This window comes from Tenrec ecaudatus, chromosome 5, assembly GCF_050624435.1.
Source record: "Tenrec ecaudatus isolate mTenEca1 chromosome 5, mTenEca1.hap1, whole genome shotgun sequence".
NCBI classification, from domain to species: Eukaryota; Metazoa; Chordata; class Mammalia; order Afrosoricida; family Tenrecidae; genus Tenrec; species Tenrec ecaudatus.
In genome coordinates this window covers 85,369,465-85,394,417 of record NC_134534.1, presented here as the reverse complement: position 1 = coordinate 85,394,417, position 24,953 = coordinate 85,369,465, and positions in this window count along the sequence as shown.

Genomic DNA, 24,953 nt, shown 5'->3' with positions numbered 1-24,953 from the left:
GATCTCTTGCAGTCCGTAGGCCAAGTCGCTGTCTAAAATTTCTTGGAATAGACAATAAGTGCTACTAGGGCGTCATCAGCCTATTGAACCATCTCAATTGATATTCTATCAATTCCTGGACCCTTGTTCTTGGCTAGTGATTTCAGTTCAGCTTGAACTTCTGCCTCCTGCACCATTGGTTCTTGCTCATCTGCTGCCTCTTGAAATGGTTCAATTTCGATGAGTTCTTTTCGGGGCAGTGACTGTGTATTCACTCCATTGTCTTTTGGTGCTAACTGCATCATTCACTATTTCCCCCATAGAATCTTTCAATGATTCAGTTTGAGACCTGGAGTTTTTCTTGGGCTCTTTCATTAAAGTTATGCTGAACATGTGCTTCCCTTTCGATTTCCTAACGCTAGGTCTTTGCATGTTTCATTATGATTGTCTACTTTCTCTTCTTGAGCCGCCCTTGGAAGTTCTCTTCTTAGCTATTTGACTTGATCATTTGTTTCACTTATCTTAGCTACTCCACGGTTAACAACAAGCTTCAGAGTTTCTTTTGACATCCACTTTGATTTTTCCTCTGTCCTGTCTTTTAAATGATCTCTCTTCCCCCTGTCTTTTGCTTTCTTCATGAATCATGTTTTCAGGGTCCTCCCACAGCTCATCAGGTGTTCTGTCATTAGTGTTCAATGCATCAAAACTGCTCTTGAGATGTTCTCGATATTCAGGTGGGAGAGACACAAGTTTATATGTCAGTTCTCATGGACTTGTTTTAATTTTCTTCAGCTTCAACCTGAACTTACATACAGGCAATTGACTGGCAGTTCCACATTCAGCCCTGGTCTTGTTTGAGCTGCTGATATTGAGCTTCTTCAGCCTTCCTTCCCACAAATATATTCAATTTTATTTCTGTGTGTTCCATTTAGAGAAGTCCACATGCATAGTCACCACCATGTTGTTGAAAAAAGGTATTTGATATGAACAAGCCATTGATTTTGCAAACTTCTAGCATGTAATCTCCAGCTTTGTGTCTATCATCAAGACCATATTTTCCAACTATTGTTCTTTCCTCTTTTCCCAATTTTTTCATTCCAATTGCCAATAATTATCAATACATCTTGATTGCACATTTGATCACTTTCCAACTGAAGACATCAGCAGCATTCTTCAATTTCTTCATCACTAGCTTTTCTGATTGGTACATAAATTTGAATAATAGTTATATTGACGTGACTTACTTGAAGGTGGATAGGTATAGTCCTATCACAGACAGTATTGTACTTCAAGACACATCTTGAATCATCCTTCTTGACAATGAATACAAAGTCATTTCTCTTAATTGTGCCTTCCCTGGCATAGGAAACCATATTATTTTATTATTCAAAATAGCTAATACCAATTCATTATAGCTCACCGGTGTCTAGGATATGGATCTTTATCTGTTTGAGTTCATTTTTGACGACTTCCAAATTTCTTAGATTCATGCTTTGTACATTACAAGTCCCGATTATTAGTATTTATGCGCAGCTATTTCTTTCTCCCTTGAGTTGTGTCTCATGAGCTAATGAAGGTCTGGAAGGCTCCCCTCCACAGCCTTTGCTCCATTCACGTCACCACGGTCGACTCCACTTTGAAAGCTTTTCATTGTGATAATTAGGCTTCCTTTTCTTTCCGTTTTCTCCAACATATTCTCCATACCTGCAAAACCAACAATTACAACTTTTATTCTCCTATACCAAGAGGTGGTATAATAATCACAATATATAACACCTTTACAGTAATATGATTCAATATGGATATGAGATGGAAACCAGAATCAGCATTTAACATTTTTGCTCTAACCATGATGAAAAACCTCATGTCAGAAAACAATAACAAAAGCTACACGCAAAAGCTGCACCCATTTTAAACAATAGATAATTGTTTAAAAGTTCTAGTAGGCAGAACTCAAGAGGAAAGGAGCGCACAGTTAGGTGATCTGTGTTCCTCCCAACTTCCAACCCAGACTGCTACTGCTTGAGGTTACAGCTAACTCGCGGTGTCCTGGAAGAAAGTAGTTGCAGGCAGCTGCAGTCCTCCTTGGTTTAGAACAGAGAGGGTGGAGTTCACAGCTGTCAAGGTACCAGGTTTTGATGGTGCAATTTTAGGAAAGAGGAACCCTCAGGGAAGTGAGTTCAAAAATCTACGTCCAATCTCCTGTAGAGGTGCTAGCCAACTTCCAAATGGTGTTTATTCAATTTAAGACTCCAAGAAATCTTGCAAAAGCAGTATTTGAGAGGCTAAAGTATTGAGAGGCTATGTTGGAAATTACAAGCTACTAAAGACTATAAAGGTGCAGTTCCAGGTCTACAGAGCTGGAAGAAGCCCAGTAAATATCCCAGTATCTTAGTTTAGATTTAAAAAGGCCCAAAGAAATAGATCAACCTTAACAAACTGGAAACTAGGCAATCTATCTGTTCTCTAATTGCTTTCCAGAACAAAGTCTAACCATTTTAAAAAATTTTTTAAATCTTTTTATTGGGGCTCATAAGGCTCTTATCAGAGTCTGTACATACATCAATTGAGAAAGCACCCTTATACATTCGTTACACTCATAGTCTAACCATTTTAAAAGGAATAAAATACAGATCAGATCACCTATACATTTTAATACATAATTTCCAGTATTCAATAAAAAATTACTAAGTGGAAGCAGTGACATAAACACCGATATATTTGCACATGCTGGGGCTTTCAGTAAGGTGGCCTGGTGGAGGATGCATCCCTGTAGTGTTTGATCTTTATCAGTAAGTGTTTTAAGTTCTCTGTGATTTCAGGAACAAGCTTGGACGTCATGGGCTGTTCATGAGCCTTACTCCAGTTCTAATGACACTTTTGTTGATAGAGTTCAGTTTCTTGGATTGCTTGTTCAGCATACAGATTGAATAAGTATAGTGAAAGGCTGCCCCTTCCTGAGTTTAAATCATGTAGTGCCCCTTCTTTTTAGTTGAACTTCTTCTTCTTGGTCATGTACAGGTTCCACCTGGGCTCAATTAAGTCTTTTGGAATCTCCAATATTCTCAATGCTGTCGATCGTTTGTTATGATCCATAAAATTAAATATCTTTGCATAGTCAATACAACACAAACAAACATCTTTCTGGTATTCTCTGTTTTCAACCAAGATCCATCTGACGTCATCAGTCAGCCATGCCTCATTCCGTGTCCTCTTTTGAATTCAACTTGAATTTCCAGCAGCTCTTTGGGGATGTGCTGCTGAAACCACTTAAGAGTTGTCCTCAGTAAAGCTTACTTGCCTGTGATATTATTGATAGTCGATATTTCTACATTCTGTTAGGTCATCTTTCTTTAGAACAGGCACAAATAAGGGTCACCTCCAGGTCATGGGCCAGGTTGCTCTCTAGGCTAGAGGAGTGAATGCCTGAAGTGCAGCACCTGTTCGTTGAAACTTCAATTGATGCTCCATCAGTTCTTGGAGTCAGGTGGATTTTTCCAAAATGGATTTCTTTCTTCCTTCAATGCCATTTTTCTTAATCATATGAAATCTCCTGAAATGTTTGAAACCTGCCCAATTTTTATGGAAACAGTAATTCTGTATTATTTCAGTGTTCTTTTGATGCATCATGTCTTGCTCAAAATTTTGCTCACAGAATCCTTCTATAGTTCACGTTGCAGCTTGAATTTTCTTTGCTTTTTAGGTGTTGGAAGCGCTGAGAATATTTTTCCATTGTGGTTTTCTAGCTCCTGGTCTTTGCACATTTCTTTATTTTATCTTCTTGAACGACCTTTCCAGGTTTGTGTTCAGTCCTTTTACGTTCTTTCTTGTGGTCACGTTAGCTTCTCTGCCTTTACAGCAGGTTTTAGAGCCTCTTCTGACATCCATTTTGCTCCTTACTCTCTTTCCAGTGGCCCTTTGTTTGCCTCGTGTATGATGGTCTTGATATCATCCCACAGCTCATTTGTTCTTTGGTCAATAATGTACACTGCGTATTTTTTGAGATATACTCAAATCATCTTTAAACTCCCATGGACTTGTTTTCATTTGCTTCAGCTTCAACTTGAACTTGCATAAAACAATTGATGGCTAGTTTTCAGTCAACCACTGATCTTGTACTGGCTGGGGATATTGCATTTCTCCATCGCCTCTCTCCACGGACGTAGTGATTTTGATTCCTGGGTATTCCCTCTGGACTTTGCTATTGGAAAGTGATTTTGCAATGTGTAAGTAGTTGATCTTGCAAATTTTCATCTTGACTTGCCAGTGACATTTGTATCACCAAAATCATATTTGCCAAGGAATGATCTTTGTTTCCAATTTCATCTTTCCAGCACCAGCAATGATCACTGTATCTTGGTTGTATATTCAATCAATTTCAGACAGCAACATTTGATAAAATCCAAACTGAACTCAGTGATACTGACTCATAGTGACCCCATAGGACAGAATAGAACTGCGCCTGTGAGTTTCCCCTACTAGATCTTTGTGAGAGTAGAAAACCCTGTCTTTCTCTCCAGGTGTGGCTGGGGGTTTCAAACTGTGAGCCTTGCAGATTGGGGCTGGAATTGCCATACATTCTTGAGTATAAGCCAGCCTGAATATCAGCCGAGGCACCTAATTTTACCACAAAACTTCATTAAAAATGTGCTGAAAAACTTAGCTTATACACTAGTATTTACAGTAAATGCAAGCCCCCAATCCATTCATGTACCTGTGGCTTTTAAGTCGCTGGTTCACCTTAGAGATACCGTTGTCATTTTATGTTAAGAACATTATCAATCATCCCCCGGTGCATCCTTTCCACTGCCATCAAGTCAAGGCTGACTCATAGCTATCCTATAGGGCAGGGTAGAACTGCCCCTGTGAGGGTCTGAAACTGAAAATCTTCATAGGAGTAGAAAGTCTCATGTGGGGGATTACATTGAGTGCCTTCCAACTGGAGGGGCCTCATCTTCTGATAGTAAATCAGACAATGCTCCACTGCTATCCATGTGGTTCCGTAGTTAACTTTCAAAACGTGGTTCACCTCTTCTTTATCCCTATTCTGTGTTTTTCTGGAAGCCACACTGACACCTTCTCACCATTGGTGACCAAAATGTTATCTAAAAACTGTTGGCATAACTTCTTGCGCTCCTTTGACCGATGATTGGTTTATATTGAGATTTTTATAAGGCGGTAATACTCTATCTTGAAAGTACTGACGACCCAAGAATGGACATTGCTAGCTGCATCTCTCTGACTTCCCTATGCAATGTGTCTGTAATGGATTTTTTGGCCGCAGGACAGTTGTTGCGGTTCTTCTTTCCTTCCTCTCTTTGGAAGGCATGTAACGAAGTGTACTGTCTCCGTTACATCGGCGTGACTTTAGTTTGGGCTTCCTCGCTTCTAAATGGTTCTGAACGTGTGAAGAGTTGATGGATGAGAAAATATAAGGAATGGCCGGCCCATAGTGAATACTCAAAAACAAAACAAAACAAAACAAAACAAAAACCTTAAACCCCTCAGCTAATTACAATCCTGCAAACTTCCGGTGTTACAAGGTGGGACTGCTCCACAGCTTTCTCGGGGTTGTAGTCTTAAAAGACACAGCTTGCCAGTTTCTACTGTTGTTGCCATTAGATTCTCAACTCACAGGGATTCCGTGCAACAGAGGAGAACTGCTTGGCTGTAATCTTTATGGAAGTAAGTTGTCAAGTTTTATCCTGCAGAGCATCTGGGGGTGGTGGGGTCAAACCTCCACTATTGTTGCTTAGCAGTCAAGTGCTCCACAATTATGCTATCAGAACTTAGGCACAAGCCATTTGTGCTATCCAGGAACCTAGCAATTTTTTGGGCATGTTTTATTTCTTTTTCTCCTCTGCTTTTCCCTACCAGAACAAATCTCAAAACTATAACCTGTTCTAAGCAAACTTGTGAAGGAGGAGAGAAGTCTGTATTCCTGGGCATCCCTTCTCTCTTCGGGTGTTCCCTCCCACATGGGGGCCAGAGAAAAAGAATATCACCATCGTAGAGGTTTTCATTGAATAGGAATCTTTGACTAACTTTCATACAAGACACACTTCACACATGCCCATTTATTGTCAGCTCATTTAATTTTTTGCTATACCCTCTGCAAACCAGATGATATTTTTTTATTACAAAGAAGAAAGCTGAGGTTTAAAGAAGGTAGAGTTATAGTTGTCTTTACCCAGGAGTCCAGGCACCTAACAAGTTTCTCCCTGGAGCTGACTTTGCAGCCCTCCATTGCTCTGACCATTGGTTCCTCCTAAGGCTTCTGATTGGCACAAATGGTTTGTGCTTGATTCCTAACTGAAAGGCTGGCCGTTCACACATACCCAGGAGTCGATGGATGGCGGTCTAGTGGTCCACTGCTGTGAGATTACAGCCATTGAAAAGTCAGAGTAGTTCTTCCTGGAGTCACTCTGAGTTGGAATCAACTTGCCAGTAATACATTTGCTTTTTTGCTTTCTTAATTTTTTTATATGACTCTTGTCCAGGCCTGCTTATTTCTGTTATGTCACATGATGCCTAAATGATTAATCTTGTCTCCCTCATTTTTCCAATGTTCAGCCTCCATTTTTAGCATGTTGTTATGGAGGAAATGTAAATGTTCTTTAAACTATTGTATTATGATGCTTGTGGTAAACAAGAGCTGCAGAACCTGTGCAGATGCTCCTTTCTGTGGCATAAAAAAAGAGTTTGCAGATATGATTACATTAAGGAGTTTCAAATGAAAAGATAATCCAATTGATTTTTGAGAATACTTTAAATTGTTGACTCATTTTAGGTCATGTCCAGAAGCAGATGAGACTATTAAAAAAAAAAGGTTTAATGAATTGTAATGTTGTTGACTTTGAAGATGGAGGAAGGGGCCATTAGACTAGGAATGTGGGCAGTCCTCAGCATCTGCATATGGCAAGCAAATGGATTCTTCCCTAGAATCTCCCAAAGAAACACAGTCCTGCTGATACTTTAATGTCAGCCTGTGAATTACCAACTGTCGGGTAAATGTGCACCGTCTTACGCCAAAGAAGGAAAACAAACCACAGGTGCATCTCGGTTGTCAAACTCAATTCATTCCAAATTCGTGTAGGATCACTAAAAATGTCAAGAACTGAACTTTTTTTCTCCATAAGAAATAATGGGAAAACAAATCATTGGTTCTGGAGCTCCAAAATTACACTTGTAAATTTACAGGATTTTGGATCACCATGGAGGCTTTTAGCCTTCTTATGTATCTCAGATACTGTCTCAGATATACTGTCACAATTGAGTTGTTTCTGATTTATCCAAATTAACAGTAACTTTTCAACCTCTTAGATGATCTGGACTCTGTTTCCTGTTTAGCAATTCCACACCTTTCCCTCCATTAGCAGCTTTAATCAAACCCCCCACCCCCCAAAATTGATGATGTCAACTTAGCCATGTTGCATTCAGCCATCACATCAGATAAGTATCTACCAGGTTCAAGGTTTGTAATAATGTATTTCTTTGCCTCTATCATGGTTCTTGGAATTTTCCTCTTAGCTTTACTGCAGGTATCACTAGTTTGCTTTGGAGCCCTGGTTACAATATTTTACTCAAATAAAGTGAGGGGGACGGAGGGAGAGCACAACGAGGAATGCTTTAACGCAGCCACACAAGCACTCTACGCGGTCTGAGGGAGAGTGGCACTCAGACAGAAGCATCAGCCCTTTGTGTCGGCAGCAAGACAATATCTAGAGAGGATTTTTTTCAAGTTGAATTTTTGGTTTGACAATTGAGCAAAATGACGAACACCAAGTTATTCAAGTACTGGAAAATTTGCGCTTGCAGTCTTCAAAAAGTGATGTCTTACTGTAAGTCAAAAGAAAATAATGGTAAATACTTATGATAACCCACAACAAAAAAACGAGGAGTTTCTATAATCAGTATCCTCCTACTGTTTCAGAAAGTTACATTTCCCTTGCTCACACTTAGGAAAGAGAAGCAATTCACCAGGCAAAAGTCAGTATTCTCTTCCCTCGAAACAGTCGTATTTCCTGATACGTCCAATAATAATTGTCCTGCTGCTGGGGTGTTTCTCTTCCCGCTTAATAATGTTTCCACATCAACTTCCTCTGCGCTCACGGAGGCCACTGCCAGCATTAAGTAGATGGAAATTGTTACATATGTTCATTCCCTTTCAGTAAGATCACGACAGGCCGATGCACGTGTCTTGAAATGAAGGGGTAATTTTCAAAGCAAAACGCTACAACAAAACAGAATTTTACAATGTAAAATGCATGTCTTGTACCTTGTTAAGATGAAAAACCCAAGACAAAGGAACCCGGGCAACAGAGCCACACTTTGTTTCTGGACGAGACCTTCCTGCCTTGCTCCCTTTTCTCCAGTGGAGTTAGCATCTCTTCCATCGAGTCCCCGATGAGCATCAAATTACCAAGTGCATGGAACTCTTGAACTCTGGTTCACATTTAAGCAGTTGTGATTCTTCTTCTCGGTAACATTTAAATGTTATTTTTACAAATATTTTAAAACAATGTCAGCAAAATCCTGTTGATTCTTGGATGAGTCAAGAGAGCTGGATCGGGTCTCTCTAGATGTGCAAAATCATAATAAAATGTCAGTGTACTTCGTACCTTCCTATTGTGATTATAGACCTCTCTGTGCTTGGTCTTCCCCAGCAAATTATGTGAATCAGGAAGTGACCAGATTGTCAGATGGCGTAGTACTGAGAAAGGGCAAGGGAACTAGTGTGGACATTTGGACCTAGCATGTGCTGAGTTTGTGACAATATCTTGAGATTACATTTCCCAGAGCCCTTAGTTGCCTCCTAGTGGAACTACCAGAGAATCTTGTACTTGCGGGAACCCTTAAAAGGTAAGAATGTGCGTGTGGAAATTAAGGATATTGAGATGAGCCCTGCTAACTGGGAAGTATTTCTTCCTTATTAGGTGCCACTGAGTTGGTACCAACCTATACCAACCTTATACACAACAGCCAAGACACTGCCTAGTCCTGTCCCATCCTCACAGAATATGCTTGTTGCGTCCATTGTTGCAGTCAGAGTGTTTATTCATCTAATTGAGGGCCTTCCTCTTTTTCACTGCCCCTCCACTTTACCAAGAATGATGCTCTTCCCTAAGACTCCACTCTCCTGATATGTCCAAAGCACTTATGGCAAAGTCTTGCCATCTTGGCCTCTAAGGAGCACTCTGTCAATACTTCTTCAGAGACAGATTTGTCTTTCCTTTTGGCAGTGCATGAAACTTTCAATATTTTTGCCAGCACCACAATTCAAACACATCAAGTATTCTTCAATCTTCCTTACTCAGTGTCCAAATTTGATGTGCATATGAGGAAATAAAAAATGTTATGTCTTGAGTCAGGCACACGTTTGTCCACAAAGTAACAACCTTGCTGTACAATACTCTAAAGAGGTCTTGTGCATCAGACTTGCTCAATGCAACACATCTTTGAACTCTTGACTGCGGCTTCCATGGGAATTGATTGTGGATCAAAGCAAGGCAAAGTCCTTGACAAGATCAATCTTTTTTTCCCATTTACTGTGATATTACCTATTGGCCCAGTTGTGAGGCTTTGGATCTTTACATTGAGCTGTAGTCCATACGGAAAGCTGCAACCTTGATATGCATCAGCGAGTCCCCCTCACCTTCAGCAAGCAAGGTTGTGCCCCCGGTATATTGTAGGTTGTTAATAAGTCTTTTTCCAATCCTGATACAGCATTCTTCTTTCATATAATCCAGCTTTTATGTGCTCAACATATAGATTGAATATGTGTGGTGACAGGATACAACTCTGACACCTGCCTTTCATGATTTCAAACTGCAGCATCCCCTTGTTCTGTTCCCACGAACTGTCTTTTGAGCCAGTGCAAATGCTGCATGAGCACAATGAGATGTTCTGTACAATGAAATGAAAATGTCCTTTCTTATCAAGGTTTCCCATAATTTGCCAGGATCCACACACTGAAATGCCTTTACATAGTATAAAACACAAGTAAAAATCTTTCCGGCACTCTTTCAGCCAAGATCCATCCAACATCAGCAATAATATCCCCTCTTTCCTGTCCCCTTCTGCATTCAGCCTGGACCTGTGGCCGTTCCCAGTCAATGTACTGCTCCAACCGTTTCTGAATGATCTTCAGCAAACTTTCACTTGCGTGGCATAGAAAGGATATTGTTCTGTAATTTGAGCATTTTGTCGGGTCATCTTTCTTTGGAATGGGTGCCATTATGGATCTCTTCCAGTCAGTAAGCCAAGTAGTTATTTTCTAAATGTCCTGGCGCAGATGAGTGAGTGCTTCCAGGGCTTCATCAGCTTGTTGAAACATTTCAGTGGGCATTCCGTCAGTTCCTGGGGCCTTGTTTTTGACTAACACTTTCAGCACCTCTTCCTTGAACGTCTTCCTTCAGCACTCTTGGTTCTTGTTCATATGCCATCACTTGAAATAGTGGAAAGTCAACTAGTTCTTTTTGGCACAGTGACTCTGTGCCTGCTTTCCATATTCTCTGGATGCTTCCTGCACAATTCAGTAGTTTTCCCATCGAACCTTTCAATATTTCAACCGAGTTATATATTTTTTGCCTGTTCTTTCAGGTTAAGATATGCTGAACATGTTCTCCCTATTTGATTTTTTTTTTCATTATAGTATTTTACTTTTTCTTCTTGAGCTGCCCTTTGGAATTTCCTATTCAGCTACTTAACTTCAGTATTTCTTCTATTTGTCTTTGCTATTCTATGATTAAAGACAAGCTTCAGAGTCTCTTCTGACATCCACTCTTGATCTTTTCTTTTTTCCTGTCTTTTATTTTTTCTTTCTTTTTTTTTAACAATTTATTGGGGCTCATACAATTCTTATCACAGTTCATACGTATACATACATCAATTGTATAAAGCACATCTGTACAGTCTTTGCCCTAATCATTTTTTCTCCTCTTTTCTTTTTTTACATTTTATTAGGGACTCATACAACTCTTATCACCATACATACATATACATACATCAATTTTATAAAGCACATCCATACATTCCCTGCCCCAATCATTCTCAAGGCATTTGCTCTCCACTTAAGCCCCTTGCATCAGGTCCTCTTTTTTTTTTTTCCCCCTCCCTCCCCTTTCCCCCCTGCCTCATGTGCCCTTGGTAATTTATACATCGTTATTTTGTCATACCTTGCCCTATCCGGAGTCTCCCTTCCTCTCCTTCTCTGCTGTTCCTCTCCCAGGGAAGAGGTCACATGTGGATCCCTGTAATCAGTTCCCCCTTTCCAACCCACTCACCCTCCACTCTCCCAGCATCGTCCCTCACACCCTTGGTCCTGAAGGTATCATCCACCCTGGATTCCCTGTACCTCCAGCCCTCATATGTACCAGTGTACAGCCTCTGTCCTATCCAGCCCTGCAAGGTAGAATTTGGATCATGGTAGTTGGGGGGAGGAAGCATCCAGGATCTGGGGGAAAGCTGTGTTCTTCATCGGTACTACCTCACACCCTAATTAACCCATCTCCTCGCCTAAACCCCTCTATGAGGGGATCTCCATTGGCTGACACTTGGGCCTTGGGTCTCCACTCTGCACTTCCCCCTTCATTTAATATGGTATATATATATACATATATACATATATACACAAACATACATACACTTATATCTTTTTTTTGCATGATGCCTTATACCTGGTCCCTTGGCACCTCGTGATCACACTGGCCGGTGTGCTTCTTCCATGTGGGCTTTTTGCTTCTGAGCTAGATGGCCGCTTGTTCACCTTCAAACCTTTAAGACCCCAGACACTATCTCTTTTGATAGCCGGGCACCATCAGCTTTCTTCACCACATTTGCTTATGCACCCATTTGTCTTCAGCGATCCTATCATGGAGGTGTGCAGTCAATGATATGCTTTTTTGTTCTTTGATGCCTAGTAACTGATCCCTTTGGGACCACTCGATCACACAGGCTGGTGTGTTCTTCCATGTGGACTTTGTTGCTTCTGAGCTAGATGGCCGCTTGTTTATCTTCAAGCCTTTAAGACCCCAGTCACTATCTCTTTTGATAGCCGGGCACCATCAGCTTTCTTCACCACATTTACTTGTTCACCCACTTTGGCTCCAGTCGTTGTGTCGGGAGAGTGAGCATCATAGAGTTCCAATTTAATAAAAGAAGGTATTCATGCATTGAGGGAGTGTTTGAGTAGAGGCCCAAGGTCCTTCCGCCACCTTAATACTTGACCTATAAATATAGACACATAGATCTATTTCCCCATCCTCCTATATATATTTGCATGTACATGTATTTATCTAGACCTCCAAGAATGCCCTTTGACCCCTAGCTCTTTCCTCCATCTCCCTTGACTTTCCTCCTGCCCTAACACCATGCTTCGTCACCACCTGGGCTAGAGTATACCTCTTCTCTAAGCACCCTTACCCTTGATCGTTTCCCACCAGGCCTGCCACTCCCCCTTCTCTACCATTTGGGGTTTTCCTGTATTTTTAATGACCCCTTTCTTTCTTCATGAACGATTTTCTTGATGTCCTCCCACAGCTTGTCAGGTCTCCTTTCATCAGTGTTCTAAAAATTCAAGTAGGTGGGATAGACTCACGTCATCTTTTGGTGCTCATGGACTAGTTTTAATTTCTTCAGCTTCAACCTGAACTTACACACGAGCTATTGGTTTATTTCAGAGTCAGCCACTTATTATAGTTATCATCATCTGCTCTACTCTTGCAGACTATGATTGCTGAGTGAATAAGTACAAACATTTTTCTAAGTGCTACAAAATTCTCAGACATTTTAGGTACATCTTTCTCCCCTAAAGAATACCAAGTTCCTGACTTGTTGGCCAAAACAGCTGGAGGACCAGGAGTTATGCACCCTACTGAATCAGCCACTGATCAGCCTCCCATGGATGGCTAAGCTGAAAGTACAATTTTATTATCCCCACATATGCTACTCATTATATCTCTCTTAAAATCATTTCATTAGGGGCTCATACAACTCTTATCACAATCCATACATGCATCAATTGTGTAAAGCACATCTGTACATTCATTGCCCTCACCAGTCTCAAAACATTTGCTCGCCACTTTATGTGGATTCCGTGTTTACTTACTTTTTGCCTTTTAGGGGGGTAAAAGTTTGGATGAAGAATGCTTCTGTTGAACTGCTGAACTCCATAACATGTGCTGGTAATCAAATGCAGTGTTGAATCTGCCACCAGAAACCTTGTTTTAATTGTCATTTGATTCTGCCTCCCACTGTAAACTTTTACAAACTTTTATATTCTGAAAATAAGTTAAATTATGGACTCCCCTTTTGTAACCTGACCACCTCTAACAGTATCTTGTTTTAATCTCATTTAGAGGCTAGGTAAATGATTACTTGTGTGTCACACAGTTGTCAAAACAATATCCTCACTTGCCTTTCAGGAAAAGATGCTTTGTGGCATTCCACCAAGCTTTCCCTTAAAATGCAAGTGGATGGTGTTAAGAAGCTATAATAAACTTGAAACTGCAGCATTGCATGTCGCAAATGAGAATAAGAAAACAACCTCTTATTCTAATGCTCAGATTGGGATTGGGTATTTTTAAGAATTTTAATCCCTAGTTATATTATAGTTGAATAAAAAGGATAGTGGGGCAGGAGGAAACAAAAAATAGAAAGAGGAAAGAAGAAGAAAGAAAAAATAAGTGTACATGTAAATATATAATTATTTAAATCTTGGTATATTTGTTTTATATCATATATAAATACAAATACAATAAGGAAGCAGATGAACTTTGGGCCTCTACTGAAATGCTGCCTCAGTAAAAGAACAGTTTGTTCTAATAATGTGACATTGTATGATACCTTCCTGACATGATCACTGAAGACAAAATGGGTGCATAAGCAAATGTGGTGAAGAAAGCGGCTGGTGCCTGGCTATTAAACTATATAGTATCTGGGGTCTTAAAGACTTGTAGTCAAGCAAGCGACCAACTAGCAGGGAAGCAATGAAGTCCAAATAGAAGAAGCACACGAGCCTGTGTGATCATGAGGTGGCAATGGAAAAAGGTATCAGAAGCTCAAAAACAATCAACCAAATTGATGTGGAGGAGCTTGGATGTAGTGGAGACCTGTAAGTTAATTGGGCAGTTGCTCTTAGAAGGGCCACATGGAAGGGATGATAAAGCATTGATGATGCACATAACTACCCTCTATTTCTTTAATATTTCCTCCCTTATTTTATGGTTTTTATTTGTTTTGCCTCACTAATCATGTTAGATTGTGTATGTTCATTTGCATAATTAAGATCATTTGATATATGACACCCAAGATAGATAAGCCTTCAGAAAGAGGAACAGGAGTAATGGTTCCTTGAGGGAACGGAGAGAGAGAGGGAAGGGGTAGTGGTGGAGGAAAGGGGAGCAGCTGTTAGCAATGATGATTGTATAACCCCACTCAAGGGGAATGAATAACAGAATTGTGGGTGAATGGATACATTGGATGGTTTAAGATGAGGCAAAAAATAAAATAAAATAAGGGTTCTTGGAAGGGAAGCTATGGGAGGGAGGGGATAAAGGGGAACTGATATCAAGGAATCCAAGAAGGAAGAAAATATTTTGAAACTGACTATGGTAGCACATGTATAATACTTCTTGATGTGATTGAATTATGGAATATTATGATATCTGTAAGAGCTTCCAATAAAATGCGTTTTTAAAGGAAAAAATATCAATCGCCATGAGGGACAGGAGCACAGCAGCCACACAAGGCTTTAGCTCTGTTGCCAAGGTGCTCCAAATGAGAGCAGCTTTGATCTGTATTTCCACTAGCCAAGCCAGTTAGAGTGTGCTTAGTAGTCCATACCCCTGTGGCACATAGATGGAGAACACAGGGAGAGTAGAAGTACACACCAAATTAGACAATCAGCCACATAGCTACACACTATAACAGTCCTACCAACACAAGACTGATTTGAGTAGCTGCCATCAGGAATCGGCACATCAGGTAAGTCAGCTTTACAAGGCATAGTAATAATTCGATCTACATTACACTCACAGTATTACCTTTCACTGCTGCCTGGCGTAGTAGAGGAAAAAGAATGGTGTGGACCAAGATGAAGGACATAAGCTCTGATTGACATTGAAAATTTTTATGGTGAGCACAGATAAAACGGTATCCAGTAGATTACCAGCACCGCGAGTTTAAAGAGCCTGCTGTGGCTGCCATGTTAAGCCCAGCCAAAGCCCAGGCTCGTTACCAAGGTGCTATTTTCAACCTCTTATCAAGAACAAGAAACGTGCCAGTGCCACACTCCCAAAGGCAGCCTGCACACAGAGTTCTGTCTCCATCCTAAGCCTTGAGTCAATCCCCAAACCATCTGCAGTACACTGTCAACATTTCTAATCCCTGAACTACACAAGTACCCAAGACAAGTCCTAGAAGAAGCAGGGGAAAATAGCATGCTTACAGAATAAGAGAGATGCACTTTTACATGTGAGCAGACACATGCACACACATGAATTGGGAAGTGTGGCTTAAAAAAGGTCCTTTGAATTAGAACAGGTAGGAAAAAAGAGTTATCATTCTTTGCCTTTAATTTAAGTGAAGTGGGAGGATGGGGAACATCTGAAGGGGTACCCCCCTCCAAAAAAGGGGAAAATAACCCCGCTGATTGGAGCGTTTGTACTGTGCATTTTTTCTGCTATATGATCATCAAGAAACCCACTCTGAGTTAGTGGACACAGTGGCATTGCCTAGGAAGGTTCTCCCTGGTCACAGTGAATTTTTTCATAAAAGCAGTTTCTCTCAAACCATGATTTTTGTAATGGCCAATTTAAGAAACAGCGTGCAGCTGTGAAATTTTGTTTCCTGCTGGGGAAAAATCCCACGGAAATGGCTGTGATGTTGAACACAGCTTACAAGGGCAGTGCTATGGGTAAAAAATCAAGTGTATGAGTGGTTTTCTCCTTTCAAAAAGGGGAAATTTTGATTGATGACAAACCTCATTCTGGAAGTCTGTCAACTTCCAGAATAGATGGAAATGTTGACTTGTAGTGCATTTGGAGTTCATTCCACCAGGTCAGATTGTTAATCAAGTTTTCTATATAGAGGTTCTGAAAAGATGGTGCAATATTGTGTGACAAAAAACCCCCAAAACAAAAAGTCCCCCAAACAACCCTGATTTGTGGCAGACGAGGGACTGGTTTTGTATCCACAACAATGCACCTGTTCATGTAGCCATCTCAGTTCACCAGTTTTTGTCAAAAACAGCATGCCTCTCTTGCCCCACACACCCTACTCACCTGACCTCACTCTGTGAGACTTCTTTTTGTTTCTGCAAATGAAGAGCAATATGAAAAGATAGTGATTTGACTACGTGAAAGAGGTGAAGAAAAAACAAACAAACGAGGGAGGTGCTGTCAGCCGTCCAGAGGAGTTTGAAAAAGGTTTCCAAGAATGGAATCGCAGATTTGACAAATACAATAAGTGTAATAAGGAGTACTTTAAAGATGATAAGGTTGGTTTGCAATAAAATTTAAATACATAGCTTTGAAAAAAAATTCCGTGCTTTGGAGAGTGGGTACCCCTAGTAAGATGTTTTTCTTCCTGTGTTGTTCTTAGACTGTGTGGTAGTTGGATGCCTTTATGTCAATCGGATCACAGCCTGATGATGCTTCCTGGGAGGTGCGACCTTTTTAGGAGAAACTGGGAACTTCTCTATCTCCACCCCTTTGCCTCAATGTTTTCTGGGACTCTGACTCCCTACAGGGAGGGCCCCATGTGGGCGTCCCCACCCTGAGAGCTTTTGGCTACCCGCCATGTTTCCACCAACATTGGATCCACAGGACTCTGCACCCTCTGACTTCTGATCTTCCTGCGTCCTTCTTCACCTTTCTGCATCATCAGCCTGCACCTATGTGAGTCTCAAGACAGTCCTGGCTTGCATCAGACTTATAAACTTGAGTTGGACTGAGTTGGGGTGCCTCTTCATATAAAATTATTTCTTGATATAAAGCTTTTCTTCTACATATATGAATGTTACTGGTTTTGTTTCTCTTGACAACCCAGTCTAACACAGAGAAAGATAACACTAATGAGTGTCATTGCTTTCTGTTTCCCCCCCAGACAAAGCTGTGTAATCAGTTGAAGAGAGGCCTTTCCTGATAGAGGGTAACTGTCCTTTGATTAAGGATATCTTAGTGGCTACTCTTCCCTGATAGAACCTCCAAACAAACTCTCAAGGTCCACTTAAAAATGTCTGTAAGTCAGTCAAGTTATGAATGCAACAAATAACTGAGACACGTACTGCAATATCATTTTCTGGTGAAAGTAAAATGTATCTGACCCTAAAGGACACATAAATTTTGACACTTAGTGATCCTATATAGTTCCGGGACAATAGGCTTTAAAGGAGGCAACTTGGTCTTCTGTGGTGCAATTGATGCACACTGAACCCATTTAGAGTTTCTGAGACGACAAGCTTTAAGGAAGCAAATAGCTCATCCCTCTCCCACAGAGCAACTGGTGTGGTTGAAACATCAGTCTTGTGGTTAGCAGGCCAATGGCTAACCCACAGCACCACTGGGAACCCTTATGGAAGGAAATAAAGACAAAAATGTTATCTGTGACAAGTAATAGGACGCCCTGGTGCCCCTGATTTTGACATTAATCTTTCTAGTTATTGGCTTCCTGCCCCACCACTTGGCATGCTGGGTCAGGTGTTAATGAGATACTGCTTATAAAATATACCCAAGCCTGATCCCAAGGAGCACCTGATCTATTTAGGGGCTACCATTAGTGGTGATAATGATAGTGACAATCATAGAAAGTGGCAAGACCATATTTTCCAACTGTATTTTCTTCTCTGTTTCCAACTGTTGCTGTCCAATTGCCAATAGTTATCAATGCATCTTGATTACATGTTTGAATAATTTATGACTAAAGAGGTTGGTAGGATTCTTCAGCTTCTTCACCACTAGCTTTTGTGGTTGATGCATAAAATTGAATAATAGTTGGGTTGGGTTTCATTTCATTCAGATAGATATTATCCTATCATAGACAACATTGTACTTCAAGATCTTAAAATGTCCAATACTGTGTTAGTCTGGGTACTTTAGAGAAACAAATCCACATGTATAAGAGAGAGTTTTATATAAAGGTTAAGGGCATGTCACGAAAACATCCCAACACAGTGCTGCCCAAACCCACAAGTCCAACATTAACTCTTATGTCCAACACCAATCCACAAAGTCCTGCTCCATCTCACAAAACAGACGTAACAATGCTGACTACAGGAGGAAAGCTGAGTCAGTGAATGTGTAAACATTTCAGCTCTCAGGGCTGGCAGGGGTATCCACACAGTTGCTGCAGTACCCAGGGCTGAATGGGGTAGGTCCATGTGGCTTCTCCTCAGGGATGTCTTGCAGGAAGTGAGCCTTGCCAGCTGAACCAGGGAACTGGCTAAGGCAGCTGCACCCTGGTCCGACTATCAGAAAGCAAGAGACCTGAGAACTAGAAAGTCGAGGCTCACTGAGCCATTTATCCCTCTGCCTTTCAATTAACCCCACATGTGTTTATCGGCCAGGTTGGCACAATAAACTACTTCAAATACCAACCTATTTCAGTTCACTAATGCCTACGATTCAGTCTAACTCCCCTGAAAAGGTATGAAAAATGTTTTCCCAGGTGAATGTTGCTCTGTGCTAGGGTTTACATTATTGTAAGCCTTTTTGTTCTACACACCAGTTCCTGCATGAACTCTGTCCTTGGTGCCTCTGAGGTGTATATACAATAGGAAGAGAGTGTGTGGAGTCTTGGTGATGTAGTGGTTACAAGTTGGGCTGTGATACATATGGTTGGCAGTTCAAAACTACTGGCAGCTCTGAGGGGGAAAGTTTCACCAGGTCCTTCTCCACCATGACAATGCTCCTGCTCATTCTTCTCATCAAACAAAGGGAATTTTGTTAGAATTTTGAGGGGAAATCAGTCAGCATCCCTTTTCCAGTTTTGATGTGGCTTCTTTCCACTTCTTTTTGGTTTCTCAGCTTAAAACATCTTTAAATAGTAACTATTTTTCTTTAGTTAATAATATATAAAAGACTGCATTGACAGTGTTAAATCCTAGGACCTTCAGTTTTTTAGAGATGAACTAAATGGAAGAAGTAAATATATATAAACCATTTTATTGGGGGCTTGTACAACTCTTATCACAATCCATACATCCATCCATTGTGTCAAGCACATTTGCACATTTGTTGCCATCATCATTCTCAAAACATTTTCTTTCTACTTCAGCCCTTGGTATCAGCTCCCCATTTTCCCCCTTCCTCCCCACTCCCTCCCTCAAAAACCCTTGATAATTTAAAAAATCATCTGTGTCTTACACTGTCTGATGTCACCCTTCACCCACTTTGCTGTTGTCTGTACCCCACGGAGGGGGTTATATGCAGATCATTTTGATCAGTTCCCCTTTCCTCTCCCACTTGCCCCTTCTCCTCCTGATATCTCTACTCTCATTATTGGTCCTGAGGTATTTACCTGTCCTGGATTCCCTGCGTTTCCAGCTCTGATCTGTACCAGTTTACATCTTCTGGTCTAGCCAGATTTGTAAGGTAGAATTGGGATCATGATAGTGGGGGAGAGGAAATATTAAAGGACTAGAGGAAAGTTCTATGTTTCATCCTTGCTACCCTGCACCCTGACTGGCTCGTCTCCTCCCTGAAGCCCTTCTATAAAGGGATGTACAGTTGCTTACAGATAGTCTTTGGCACTCCACTCTAAACTCCCCCTCATATACCATATGATTTTTGTTCTTTGATGCCTGATACCTGATCCCTTTGACAGCTCATGATTGCACAGGCTGGTGTGCTTCATCCATGTGGGCTCTTTTGCTTCTGAGCTAGATGGCTGCTTGCTTATCTTCAAGCCTTTAAGACCCCAGATGCTATATCTTTTGATAGCCGGGCACCATCAGCTTTCTTCACCACATTTGCTTATGCACCCACTTTGTCTTCAGTGATCCTGTTGGGAAGCTGAGCTTCATGGAATGCCAGTTTAATAGAACAAAATGTTCTTGTATTGAAGGACTATTTGAGTGGAGGCCCAATGTCCATCTGCTACCTTAAAACTAAATCTATAAATAGATGCACATAGATATATTTTCCCATTTTCATATATAAATATATTTACATATACACATGTCTATATGTAGACCTCTATAAATGCCCTTTGCCTTCTAGTGATGAATTATCCTTGACTGTATCAATATCAGTTTCCTGATTTTGATAGTATACTACAGTTTTTCAAGATTTACCATGAGGAAAGCAGATAGATACACATAATATTTCTCTTTTTCTCATTATGTTTTGCAAATGTATGTGAATCTACAATTATCTAAAAATACAAAATTGTTTTCACAAAATTATTGTCAAATTCTTAGTCATTTATTTTTCCATACTGCTCTTGTTTTGAGATTCTGATCAAACATATGCGTATCTTATATATATTTCTTACCCTTTCAACTGACAGGGTAATCCAATCCCTGTGACTACATGTTGGGGGAAAAGAGAAGTATCTTCTAATGGTTTGACTTTATTATTTTTGAAATCAATGCTGTCACTCTTATAACTTGGTTCTTTGCTGATACTGTGAAACTTGATTTTTGTTAGCTTATAAATAATCAGAAACAGTTATTTTTCAGTCTATGCCTGATAATTCCAAATTGTTGAAGATTTTCAAAGTTTATTCTGTTGTTGATTATCTCTGTTGGTTCTCACTCATGATATTTCCTGTTGCATCTTATTATTGTTAATCTGAATATTACTTCTACAAAGGATGAAAAACGTTTAATGTTATCATTCTAACTTGATTGACAACTTGGGTAATTATGCTGTTAGTTTATATTCTGCAAACAGACAAAAGTATTATAAATTCACATCTAATTGGAAATTATGCAGATTACTTATATGTGCCAAAGGATAACACATTGTTCATTAAAAATCCTTTTTAAATTACACTAATGATATGTGAGGAAGTTTTACTAATTTTGTAAATAGATTAGTAAATTAAAAAGAAAATAACTTGAATCAAAGAAGCTGCACTGAAAGGTTATTTCTCATTTGGTAACTTTAAATGAGATAACTTTAAATTAGCTGGCTATATCATTTAGCACACTTATGAATGTTGATGATATAAACATCTGTGTGATAGGTCTCTCAGATTCAGTTAAAGAAAGTCATGGGTCCTATTTCATTTGTGACCATCTTTTAAGTTTTTTACTTAATAAAACTAAGCTATAAAAGTTAAACACTTTTCTGTTGTCCTGCCCCCAGAGAGGAATAAGAGGATGAAAGGAGACATTAGACAATGTGAGATATGACAAAATAATAATAATTTATAAATTATCAAGGGTTCATGAGGGAGGGGGGAGCAGGGAAGGAGGGGGAAAATGAGGAGCTGATATCAAGGGCTCAAGTGGAATGTAAATATTTTGAGACTGATGATGGCAACAAACATGCAAATGTGCTGGACACAATGGATGTATGTAGGATTGTGAGAAGCGTTGTACGAGTCCCCTATAAAATGATTTTTTTGAAAAAGCTACTTACTCTTCTCCTTGTTCCTACATTTCTTCTTCTTCTTTTTTGGTGGTCTATACCCATGGTTTCTAAGCTACTAACTTCTCAACTCTCCTGGTAATTCTGACGCATAGTGTGTTTTGGATGCTACGTATAACAGGTAGTAAGTTAGCTAAGTTGAAGATAAAGTCTAAATATATGTTTGTGTGGCTCAAGTTGCTTATATTTAAATATAAGAAAATTTCCATAATTTTATAAGTAAAAATAGAAATGATACCATATATTTGATTCATAAAAAAGCCTAAAATGCTGGAATGACATTATACTACTTGATTCTCACAAAAAGTGAGTGCTCTGGTGGCCTCGTTTAGGTTTTCTAGAGAAGCAAAATCTGTGAAGTATAAACCAAACCAAATTCACTGCCAGAACGCTGATGCCACAGATATTAGAAGATAAATGAGCTTATTCCCTTCATTCCCCTAACAATATGCAGATCACAACCTTGGATAACAGGGAACTGAGCAGTTGCAACATTTGTTGTCATTTAATAGAGATAGAATTATTTTCTATTATAGATCTCCCCATACTTTTTTCATAGATAAGAAAGGTCAAGCTGAAATTAAATATACAATTTGTAGTTTAAATCAGGTAAATAATGAGATTCCCCTAAGATGGCTTTTGATAAAGTGTGAAACATGTTTCTGTTCCCCCAGGATGTGACAAATAGTAAAGAACAATATTAAAAGGGTTATAAAGCCAAAGGGAGCATTACATAGAGACTGAGCGATCGATGCAAAAAGCTGGCAAATTTAAAAGCCAGTGAGTTGCATTTATAATATTTGGAAAATATTTCCATAAATCAACATTTGACTGAGTAAATGGTTTTCATGTCTTACATGTAAGAGATTAATAGGGTGAAATGAAGAAAATACCTCTTCTCATAATCAGGAGAAAATCCAAAGCGAATCACAAAAAGTGTATTAATTAAGCCAGCTTAATGATTCCTAAAGACCATCATGTGGATGATCTAATTCCATAGACCATTTGTCATCTTTCAACATTATGTTTTCATTTTCTGAACTTTTTCTTCACTAAGAACCTTAAAAAACTTTCTGCACAGCTGAGAAATCTTTCTCTTTTCATATTGCTTTTTCTTGACTCAGAAATAGCATGTAAGAGGAGAAAGGAACTATTTTTGTCCTCAGAATATTTGATTCTTTTCCATGTCCTTTGCATGAACTGGAACCACAGAATATTAGAACATTAGAATTGGACAGTATTCACTGTCAATCGAGTGCAGTATTTCCCAAAGCATGGCGCATGGTCCACTCCTTTACACTCATTTGTTTCCTCTGCAGAAAAGGTACTCATTGTTACAGATTGTATTATGTTCACCACAACATATGTGCTGTAAATCCCAACTTCTCTGGTTGTGGTTATATTAGTAACCTTTCGTGAATGGGTTGTCTAGTTATGTCACAGAACACAGGATTCAGGTGGTAAATATCTTAAGTCAGTCTCTACAGAGATATAGAAAGGGATTAAACAAGGGGGTAGAGAAAGACTGATGCCAAGATATATGGAAATCCCCAAGGAATCAAGAAGCAGAAGTTAAAGAGATAAGAACCTTCTTCCCAGAGAAAGCGTCCTTATAGCAGCTGAATTTAGGGTGCCTTCTATTGACCTTTCTTGACTTACTGCTCTCAATAGGACATCTAATACAACATTGCGTAGGACTGGTGATAAAGGGCGGCGTTGTCTGATTCTTGTTTACAAGGAGAATGTTTTCAGTCTCTCTGCATTGAGACTGACATTTGTCATTAATTTTGTATATACGCTTCATAATTATGTGGGCTTTTCCTTCTGTTTCTATTTTGTAGATATATATATATTTTTAATCATCAGGAATGGGTATTGGATTTTTATCAAATGCCCCTTTTGCATAGATGATATGATCATGTGGTTAATTTCATTTGTTTTATTTAGGTAGTGAATTACATTGATTGTTCTTCTAATGCTGAGAGTCCTTGAATACTTGATATGAATCCAACTTGGTCCTGGTGCATTAATATTTGGATATGCTATTGAATTGATGTGGCTTTAATTTTGTTGAGAATTCTTGCATCTAGATTCATGAGGAATGCTGATCCATAATTTTCTTTTTTAGTGGTATTTCTGCTTGGCTTTAATATCAATGTTTACACTCACTGCATAGATTATTACTGATAGCAGCATTCTTCCCCCATTTTCTGTTTTCTGGAATTATTTGAGTAGAATTGGTGTCAATTTTTCTCTGAACTTAGTAGAATTATCAGTGAAGCAGTTTGGACTAGCACTTCCTTTTGTTGAGGGTTTCCTTTTAATTGTCTGTTCAGCACAACACACAAGTCGACAGCCAAGATAGCAAAGGAATTTCTGGAAGAAAACTTTCACATCCTAACAAGGAGAATCAGGCACTCATACAGGAAGCAGAAAGGACACCAGCTAGACTAAATCCCTATTTCTAATATAACAAACAGAGTGACTAGTGTCTAATTGACCTACCTCTAAAGGGTACCTCTAGAGTGAAAAGGTGGTTAAGGATAAAGCACACAAATGATGATGCTAAGATAAAAGCAAAGAATATTTCAAGTGAGAATGCCAATCAAGAAGTAATATGGAAATATCTTAAGTAACAGCTTTATTGTTTTTGTCACTTATTTTATAAAAAAATTTAAAACTTACTTATAACATAATCTAGTTTTGTGTACCTCTTTTACTGTTATTATTTACATATTAACTATGAAACCATAACTACCCTTTGGTATATAGTTTTTAAAATAGTTTAAAATGGTGATTAGGGCAGTGAACCAGTTATTAAATCATTTGAATTCTACCCTGACTTGAGCCCATTGTTGCAGCCACCGTATCAATCCATCCTTGAGGGCTGTTCTCTTTTTCGCTGCCCCTCTATTTTACAAGCATGGTGTCCTTCTCCAAGAACTGATCTGTCTTGATAACCTGTCTAAAATATACACAAGTTTTGCCATCCTTGCCTCTAAAAATCACAACGGTCATGTATCGTCCAAGACAGATTGGTTTGTTCTTTTGACAATCCACGGTACTTTCAACATTCTTCTCCAGTCCCACAATTCAAACATATCTGTCCTTCTTCAGTCTTCCTTATTCAATGTCCAACATTCACATACATATGAGGTAACCAAAAATACCATGACTTATGGCAGGCACACAGTAGTTCTTAAAGTATTATCCTCGAATGTGGTTTTGTGAAGAAGAGTTACATAATGCAACTCATTTTTTATAACTCTTTGCTGCTACTTCCATGAGTATTTATTGTGTATCTGAGCAACATGAAAGCCTTGACAACTGCAAACCTTCTCCATTTATTATGCTACCCATTGGTCCAGTTGTGAGGAG